This window comes from Argiope bruennichi, chromosome 3, assembly GCF_947563725.1.
Source record: "Argiope bruennichi chromosome 3, qqArgBrue1.1, whole genome shotgun sequence".
In the NCBI taxonomy this organism is placed as follows: Eukaryota; Metazoa; Arthropoda; class Arachnida; order Araneae; family Araneidae; genus Argiope; species Argiope bruennichi.
This window is the reverse complement of record NC_079153.1, coordinates 54,471,815-54,482,763: the sequence shown is the minus strand read 5'-3', so window position 1 is coordinate 54,482,763 and position 10,949 is coordinate 54,471,815. Positions and strand designations below refer to the sequence as shown.

Below are 10,949 nucleotides of genomic sequence, written 5' to 3'. Positions count from 1 at the left end.
ATAAGTAATTGCTCGTTATTTATAAATAATAATTGAATGAACATAAGGACACAGGTAGAAACTAAATAATTACATTTGAAAAAGTAATTATTTAGTTTCCTAATATATTATAATTCATAGAATTTTTATTTTCTACCACATTTACATTTTTAGGATCTTGGCCTAAAACAATTTTAAATTAATTGCTTAGGGTCCCTTCCTACCCAGCTGTCCTAGGCAATTGCCTAATCTGCCTAATTTGAAATTCACTGCCGATTTTATGGATAAATTACATGGTGTGTTATGTGACATAAATGAAAAGAAATCGTTCAAAATACTTTACATGGTTGCACCTAGACATACAAAATTAGGCACGTGATTATTTTTGGATAGTAGATGCTCATTAAAAAAAAAGTTTTTTTTAAAATTTAATTAGTTTTAATCAAAAACTAATCGAAATTTTACTGTTTATACTCAATACTCTTGGTGTATATAATTACGCAAGAACTGTCCTTATACCATTTTAAAATTTTTAAAAATTGGCTTTTCAATTATATAAATTTTATTTACGTTCGAAATTTTTTCTGTAATTTTGTTGAATTATTCTTTTAGTTGTTGTTTTTCACATTTATATGCATATACTTTGCAGTGTTACTTAACATTTCTTTATGTTTATGTTACCTCCCTATAATCTATAACAAAATTTTTAAAAATTATATAAATACAAACATACCAAGTTCAAATCATTATCAATTTATTATGTTTCAGACCTGAATCAGTTCGAATCTTGCTTCAAAAGCACACTGAAATTCATTTTTCTAATAGTGGTAAATTAAAATATTTTTTGAATTATGAATGGTTTTAAAAGTAGAAATTCATTTGCATAATAGATACAATTAGTTTTATGTTCTGAATCCTTCATTTTTGTCACGAAGTCTCGAAACTCGTCATGCCAAGATTAAGGGTCACCGACTCAGCATCCATTCAAAAATCATTATTATATCTATAAAACTATCTTTCTTATCAAGGAGCTTACTACGCGAGGAAGCAATAAAATATATGCTTGACAATGGTTATTCATATTAATAATTGTTATCAAAATGCTAAAGGCTTGGCAATAAAATGCCTCACTTTTAACAAAATTTAAATGCATGGTTTTTAAAAGTCCTATATAAACCATTCATATCAATATTTCGTTAATATATGCCTGTAATTTTCATATAAATTCTCTATTTTTACTTTAAACTCCAACCACTATCTTTTACAGATAAATTACATCTCAAAAGAAAACATCAAATATTCTCTTTGTGGATGTAAGAAATCCAAAGTCTTCGCGCAAATCAAGGTGAATGATATTTTGTAAACAATTCATCCCTATAGATTTGATAGATAAAACATTTGTATTTGTTTTTACTATTTTCTAGTTTTAATTTCAATGCCAGTCACAGTCATAGTCTGCTGAAAACTGGTCTATCAATGCCAGTCCTCAATGGAAGACGCCATATCTCATTAGAAGCATTTAGATATTTCTACGTAAAGCTATATGAAATTGTAGATGTATTTCATTAAATTTGATAAATGATATTTTATAAACCAAGCATCTCTACAGATTTGGAAGATAATATATATATATATATATATTTTCATTAACATTTGCCATAAAATACTAAGTCTATGCTTTTTAAAAGTAACGGTGAATAATATTTTGTAAACAATTCATCTCTACAGATTTTATAGATAAGGCACCAATAATTTGTCCTTAATATTGCAGATCAATGCAACAGTCAATGCTAGTCACAGTCAATTTGCAATCAATGCTAGTTAATGCTAGTCACAGTCATGCTAGTTTCCAGAGGACAGGTGCAGGTCTGTCGATGCTAGTGGAAGCCATTACATCTGAGCAGAAGAATTTAAATATTCTACGTAAAACTATTCAAAATTTTATTTATATAAAATACTAGCTCTGTGTTTTATCGAAGTAAAGATAAATGGCATTTGATAAACCATGTATCTCTAAAGATTAGAAAGATAATATACATTTTTTCATTAACATTCCCTATAAAATCCTAAATCCTATGTAAAAGTATCATAGAAGTGAAGAAGAATAATATTTTATAAAAAATTCCTGTCTACAGATAGATACGACACCGATAATTCGTATTTAGAAGTGAAGATGAATAATATTTTATAAACAATTCATGTCTACAGATAGATAAGACACCGATAATTCGTGTTTAATATTACAGATAAATGCTTCAGTCAATACTTATAGATGAATTCTGGTTACTGTCATACCAGTCTGCAAAGAATTCACCACACGACACCACATCTCAGTAGAGACACTTAGATACTCCTATATAAAACTACAAAATTGTACATACATAAAATCCTAACTCTGGGTTTCATCAAAGTAAAGATAAATACTTATATTTTTTCATTAACATTTTCCAGCTTTAGTTCCAATGCCAGTCACTGTCCTCTAAAGGCGAAATTACATCTCCAAAGAAAATCCCAGCTGTTCTTATCTATTTGGAAGTGAATTACAAGTATAGGAAATAATTATACCGCTAATGATTAAGATCACTATGTATGGAAGTCTTTTCATTTTAATTGGACAGCTTCACGCAGGCAAACTTGCAAAGTAAAACGCGTTTCGCTGTAGAACAATACCCTCCTGACATTGAAACGCTACGATAAACAAGGCGACTCTCGCCGTGAAACCCCAGAATCTTGATTGTTAGATCAGTTCATGATTCGAGCGTAGAAATAATTTTAGCGAAACAATCACATGCTGTGAGTCCCGAGTCTTTGTCATTGAAAGGGACAAAGCGAGATTGCGTCGTCGTCAAATGAGTGAAATTCTTCAAGATTCGTACTTATGTACGTGGTGTCTATCTCGTGTGATTTAATGTAACGTCTATTCCATGTAAGTCAATATTATCTGATAAAATAGTTTTAATCGTTTCCTTTAATTACAAAATAACTCAAAGGATAAAGAAAGAAAATTGATCATTTTCTTTGAAATAATATAAAAGAAAGAATTAGATAAAAGAAAGTAATGGAATATGAAAGAAAGACTTCGAATTTTCCAGGTAACATGGCTCTGTAACGTATTGTAGAATATTGATCTATGTTATACAATACTATACAATGTTACGTTATTTTATGTTAATCTTTTGAAACACGTGTCAACGGTGCTTTACTATACTTTCAAGAATATTTCATTCGATGATAAAACCGCAGTTAGTTAGGGCTCCTGCTACCTTCTGAATCCATACTTAATTCATCAAATGCAGAAAGATGATAATTTTGGTATCCTTTCTGCGTCTAGTATTTATTCCGTGTGACATTATATTCTTGTATACTGTAAGCGAACGTGCAGCTAGATTGCATATGTAATTATGCTAATCATGCAACTAAAAAAGTCACAGATTGATAATAAAATAATTATCAATATAATGAATAATTTTGAAAGGTTTTCTCAACTTATCAATATTGTCTCTTTTTGAAAAATCCATAAGTAATAATTAAATTGAAGTAACGCTTGAAAATAAGTGAATTACTATCGTCAAAAGGAGTATTTTTGAAGGGATAATTTTGATAAAATATTTAAATGTTCTTTTAATGCAAAAATAGATTTTATTAAAGATTTATTAGAAATCACTCCAAATATTTTACTAGGAACTGACGTCTTTTTCATATTAAAAGCTCTTCCTGAAATAATAAATAATTTTTGAAAACAAGACAAGAATAGCAATTTTTAATAATCCATTTCTTTTTATTTGAAACTAGTTTTTTTATTGTAAAACTAGTTTTTTACTAAAAACTAACTTTCTATTTGTATTGTCTATTGTAAAATCATTCAGAATAAAGGCGGTATGGGTGTATGATTAATATTAGTCTTTTTATATTAGTTGAGTATTTTAAAAATAAAATAAATAAATGGTTATTCATAATAATAAACTAATACAAATCTAAAATAGCTACAAAAAAGTTGCGACTAAATTAAACACGAGAGACAGATATATCCCATTGAAATATTTTATTTAATAATCAATCAATATATATATTAGAATTTTAGACAATTTAAGCATCAAGAATATCTTCTAAAGCGATATAAATTTCACATGCAGGAAAAGCATATCAGTTTTTACTAATATAAAATTAAATTAACTTTGATAGTTTGAAAAATGTTAGCATTAATAGACATTTTCTAAGAATTAAAACAGCAGGAAATGGTGATGAATCGAATATTAACAATCTTTTGATAAAATTGGCTGTTGGGAAATTAAATGAATCATATCCTTCTGAAACATCTTTGCTTAGAGATAAATTAACCCCTTCGCTGACCATGATGAGTCTACTGCATCGAATCTCTGAATTTTTAAGTTTAAATGCGTATTTTAGTGAAAGTATAAATAATTTAAAATGCAAAACTCACTTAAAATAACAGTTTAAATAAAAATTAATATCTCATAGATTAAAGAAATGACTATCATTCAAATTAGAAAATGATTAGAAGCCGTATTAGAAAAATAACGAACCAAATGAAACAAAGTATTATTATTTACTCAAAATCCGTCTAAAATCTTATGAGCTTTGCGCCTACAAGTGACAAGTAATTAAATGGCCCAGAACAGATTTTAAAAGATCTCAAAGGATTAACATAAAGAGTTACTACTAGTTTAAGCTCGAACATTAATTTAATCTACTTAACAACCGTTATTCATCATTATCGCTAGGTACCATCATAACTAATTCAATAAATTTCGCGAAAACGCGCAATGCAATTTTTGTGAATGAGCTAGCTCCCTCCTTTAAAGTTGCTTTCCTCTCATTGGTGGAACGACACTCGAGGTGCATGACGGGAAAAACGGCTTCTTCAATTATTCAGCGCCGTTGCAGTTAAAGCGAACGAGGTCACAGCAGATCTGCTACATGGGAAGAAATCCAGCCGGTCGCATTGTAGGCCAGTATCTAACCAGTGAAAGTGAAGCCCTCAGCTTGGTTTTATGTAGTGGACTGAGCCAGTGGTAAAACACCACGAATAAGGATCCCCTTCTTAATTCCAAAGAACACTAAAAAAGGTAGACGCCCAAAATTTTGTGTTGCTCCTCTCAAGGACTGTGATATCTTGGTGCTTTTTTTCGGGTCTTAAAATTCTGTCTGGCGGTAAGTTGAACTATTGTTTACATCTCTGTTTTATTTATCTATTCTTATTTTTCCCTTTTTTGTGCGTGTAAGGTGAACGATGTTTATATTAAGGTATCATTGTTTTTTCTTGTAATAAATTATGGAATGCAGCAGCTCTGTTGTGATAATGCTCGGATATCTTTAGAAATATTTTTTTGCCTTGTATTCGAATTATTGTATTTGCAAGATAAAGTGGTGGAAAAGTTTGTCTTTTTCAGATAGATTGTGTAAATAATTTTATTCATTTTATATCAATGAATTGGGAATCAAATTTTTTTAAACTATTTCTTATCTAGTTATAAGCTAGAAAATCATGCTGCATGAAAAGTTTTTATATGATAAAATAAAATAATTCTTATGGTTCTTGATTGGAAAAAATCCTATTATATCATAAATTTGCTTAATTTTGACAAGTATTTATAATATATTTAAATTGCCATGCGAGGAAATAAATTTTTTAAAAGTCGCGATCTTCTGGCATAAAATCTAAAATGCATAAAAATAATCTCTCTTATTCTTTTTCCTACATATAAATTTTATTAATTTATAAATATTTAAAAAGAAGAATTTCCTGCATGTTTTGTTTAATTCAATCACATGAATAAAATTTACTACGACAGAATTTATCTAAGGGTTTATATGCATAATTGAATTATATATCCGAGAAATTATAGAATCTCATCCAAATCTTTATTAATGAAATTTTATTTGGCGTTTGGAACTTTTTTTAAAGAAAAGATTTTCTCCCAATGATTATTTCCAAACCTGCTTTCAAAAGTTTCACGATAAACAGTTTAAAAAGAAATGTTTATTTTAAAATAGTTATAATTTTAAATCTTGTATAGAATTTACTCTCCAAGACTAATATAAAACAATTTAATAATTTAAATAATTTAGTAACTTTTTGAAAATTCAATTATTTTTAAAATATTCATCAGCATAAAATTGCTTATATTTTTAAATCTATTAAAATGCAAAAAATTATCTAACATGCAATTGAGTTTCACTTTGTATTTCGTTGAAAATATAAAATTACGATTATAGCTGGTATTTAAATATGTATCGGAAAATTTTAATTTTAAACCATTATTCTTTAAAAAGAATTAATTTTAATTTTAAACTATTATTCTTTAAAAAGAATTAATTTAATTTTAAATTATTATTCTTTAAATATAATTAATTTTAAACCATTATTTTTTTAAATATATTTTTTAATTTAAACCATTATTTTTAAATATATTTTTTAATTTAAACCATTATTTTTTAAATATATTTTTTAATTTAAACCATTATTTAATAAAAGAAAATAAATAAATTTTACAATCATATTAAAAATTTAATAGCAGTTTTATAAAGAGCAATAATGGCAAAATTCTTTTAATGGTCTAAATTTAAAATTTTATTTCAAATCATTATTATTCTTTAAATAAAGTACTATAATTTTAAATTGTCAATAGATTCTAAAATATATTTATTTTGATGTAAACTTATTTATTCTAAATTTCTTCAATATCAACAAGATAGCAAATGCCTTTAAGTTTCAAAGCTTCTCTATACGTATATATTTTATTAAATGATGTTGATCTTTATTTATAAAAGAATGGATATTGATAAAAAAAAAACGTTATGTACAAAACTAGAGTACAGATGAATTATGTTATTTCTTGCGGTATTTATACGTTTTCACATTTTATGAGTAAAACCAGAAATAATTTTAAATTATAATTATAGTTATTTCCAGATTTCAATAATTATTTATATGCTTTTTCGTAAGAAATTAGTCGAATAATATGTAATGTAGCTTTTCTGCAATTATCCTAGTTTCAAAACTTTAATATGTAACCTTTAAAAACCATTTTCAGTGAATATTTAGAATATTCCTGCACTCCAATTTACTGAGGAAATTCTATATCTCAATTAACTTTCAGCGAGGTTTATGAAATGATCATTACATAATCAGATACATCTTCTTTTATAAAACTGCTTTCATTATATGTCACATACTGGATGTTGCGCCCGCGCCCTCGAATAGGGGTTAGCGTATCTTCCCCGTGATCTGGGCGTCCTGGGTTCGAATCCCGGTTCAGGCATAGTTGTTCTTAATCTTTGTTCTATCTGTGAGGTGTGTGAATGGGCCCCCCTGTAAAAAGGGGTTGTGCAAGCGAATGTGTGCGTTTCATCTTCATATGAGCTATAAGTCAGACTTCTGCCCTCGGGTGCTCAGGGGTCTTTACATTCAGAAGCTACCGCACCCCCTTTCCGTAGTAACGCGGACACGACACTGGATGTTGCGCAGGATCAGAGGTGATGGATAAGCTTACTATACTTTATATATCAGGAAGCATTAGTGAAATATTACCATGATGAATTAATAGTTAGCACTGATAGAAACTCATAATGTATTTTTAAAAAAAGGCGTTTTTTCTAGAGATGATAAAAGATTTAATATACAGATTAGGATTTTTTTCCAGATAAGTAGAAGGAAAAAAGAAAATATGTGTAGATACCGTTCAAAGTTTCAGATTTGTATGGCAATCTTAAATACTGGAAACAGTTTTTAATAATTGATTATTCATTCGTTTCTTCTACTAAAAATAATTGTGACTGTTTACTTCATTTCGTAACGCACTCTAGAAAATATTGATGAATATTTTGAGCTAAATATCTTGAAGAAAAGTTGCTGGTTATTTTTGAATTCATTGTGAGCCAAAGGTATAAATGTAGCGATAATTTGAATTAAAAAAATTGGTTATAGAAGCACATTTAACTCTATCAAAATGGAAAAGCCGCAAATGCCAATTCAAAGAAGCTACGGATCTCGCCTGAGTCGCCTGGATATCACTGCCAAATTCCTACCCCTTTCGATATGTATGATTAGTTGAAAAGCCGTGGAGTGTGCTTTGTTCGTTAGAGAAGCTCGCCCACATGGATTTGAGTAACATGGAGGTTATCTAAAAACACTCAAAGAATGTCCTAGTATACATTTGCTTAATAACTATCAACTAAGCATAGACATTTCTTTTTGTATAATAATTCGGGCAGTCCTTACGGTATTTGAGAGGAATAAGTAATTTTTCTTACTGTTGAAAAAAAACTCGGGCATTCCGTATTCTGAGATACCTGAGTTAAAATGATCAAGAAAAAGATGAGTTTACGAGTTAACTAACGCATCGTTCTCGATATATCTTATGAATAGCGTATGTCTTATAGAATAGAATGGCCATATTTTATTTTTATGATTTAATCTGTAACTTCGAAAGTCTATTCGTAAAGCAGCAGGCAGTTTAAACAGATGATTACCAGACCAAATTACGAGCAAACAAAAACAGTTAACCGCCAAACGGCATAGTAAAATATTTCAATTCTTCTACTCCATGCGGTTTGTCACAATTAAGGTTACGCAGCCATGCTAAACGTTCGAGGTGTCGCCGTTTTCTTGAGGCTTAGATTAGTTTCGCAAGAAGTGGAATCGAGAGCGTGGAATTCAGATGATGAGTTTTCCCTTAGATACGCTTCACTCCTCTACCGTAACTCCGAATGAAAAGTGTATGCAAAAAATAAAACCGTACGTCTCTGATTGTTATAACGGAATAGGATTTGTAACGTACGCCACTATCCGGAAGTTGATTTGGTAATGAAATCTGTTTCACTTAGGTTTTTTTTTTGTATGGTATTCAAATGCGGAGAGCCATTTTTATCCAAAATATTTAGAGGTTGCAAACTTTCCAAAATAAACATCTGATGAAAATTGATAAAGCACTCCGGTACATTAGAAAAAATATAATTCATGATAACCACCAAATTGAACCTGTTTCGAAATTTAATAAAAGAACAGCAAGTTCTTCGAAAAATTATCCCAGATTTTCAACTAGTAACTTCAACTGACAGCGCAGGGTCGCGTTTTCCTGGTGGTAATATCTCGGCTTCGACACCGGTGAGTTGTAGGTTCGAGACCTGATTCCACCGAAAATCCGTCGTGTAAGGGTGTCTGGTGCATGTTAAATCCGTCAGGGCCAAACGCCCCCCCCCCTCCGCTGGTGTGGTGTGGAAGCTTTTCGAGCGGCCGTTAGGACTAGTCCAGGTGTCGTCCTCGTCATCTGACTGCGGTACAAAATTACGAGGTCCCTCCCAAAATAGTCCTAGTGTTGCATTAAAGAAAACGAAACGTTAATACAACTAAACTTAACTGCCAGCATATGATCCTGCTATGCTCAGCTCTAGAAAAAGATCTAAGGCTGCAATTGACAATATTTATCTTAATTATCCGTCTGTAATAAGACAGAGAATTTCTAACTCCGTTGCAATCTATTAGATTAAAGCTTTTCAAAATTATTTTTGTTTTGGCCTTAGATATCTATAATAAGCGTGAAATTTTTCTGGATTTTTTTTGAAAATAAATAATCAAAAATAATTAATTAAATCAGTCCCCATAGTAAACACGAGAAACACAAGTCCATTAAAGTTCTCTATTCTTCCACAAATAATCAAAATATTATTTTCTTATTAAAAATTCAATTGGGTTAGATGAAGTTGTCCAGGCATTTTAAAAATCTAAAGAAGACGATAAAATATTTAATATGTGTGTATTGTGGCTCTATAAGCCAAGTTTAGTTACCGACCTGGAGTTACTAGATTTGGAACAAATATATTGGAGGATGAGAAAATACATACATTTAAATATGTATATGAGTAATCTTAAACAATATTTTCTCTTGTCTTAATTTTTAAGTATATATTTCTAATAAAATATCACTTGTTTATGAATACCGTTATTTATTTAATATAATAATATAAGACAGACTGATGGGTATTTTTTCCAACAGATTGAAAGTTACAATTATCACATATCAAATAAATTTCATGTATTTGAGTCATTATACTTTTTAAATATCGCGTTTCATTTCCAAATTATATGCACATTAACACTTTAGAAATTAACTTTGTGTATCAAAATTTTGCTCAATTTTTACCGGATGTTAAATTTTTATTCATCTCGTTCTCTTCGCCTTGGATTATCATGTTTACTTATATTCGGACTTCCAGTCAGACATAATTTCTCTGAATGGATTTCATTCAAAATTTGGTAATTCGAATGAAATTTTGAGTAGAGATCATATATCAAATTTCATCTGTCTAGCTCAAAGCGGTTTTGAATTACCTTGTTCACAGCTAGCCAGACATCATCCAGATATATATATATATATATATATATATATATACATATATATATATATATATATATATATATATATATATATATACATATATATATATATATATATATATATATATATATATATATACATATATATATATATATATATATATAGGATTCAGAGAGATTTGGAGCATGGAGATTCATCAAAATCTCAAATTCGGATTTTTTTTTTTTTTTTTTTTTTTTGTCAATTGCAACATTTTCTCTTTATATATTTCGTATACAATAACATAAAAAATAAAAGTTCAGAGGGGAAAAATTGTCATATGAAACTATTTCCATGTTTATAAATACACATCAATACTAATAATTGTTCTCACTTATGGAAGGAAAAATCAATTTCCTCTCTTATCTCGAACTACTGACATTCGTCATGGATTCGTTTCGAATTTAAATATTATTGACAAAATATCCCTCAAAGTAAAAATAATGGTAAAAGAGAAAAAAAAATATTCGAAGTACGTGTGGATTAAACTATTAACTTGATTATTGTCTACTTTCTTTTTATAGTGCGCTGTCGAAATAAACATACGCTCATATAAAATCTCCACCAAAATCC

At 29.0% G+C, this 10,949-nt stretch overlaps 1 protein-coding gene across 1 annotated transcript in view; it reads left to right on the top strand.

Moving 5' to 3' along the window:
- Positions 1-4,869: 4,869 nt before the first annotated feature.
- Positions 4,870-10,949, top strand: part of LOC129963098 (elongation of very long chain fatty acids protein 1-like) — a 108,425-nt gene continuing 102,345 nt past the window's right edge. Inside the window, exon 1 of the mRNA XM_056077157.1 lies at positions 4,870-5,151. The gene's annotated coding sequence lies outside the window, so the exon portion shown is untranslated. The remainder of the gene's footprint in view (positions 5,152-10,949) is intronic.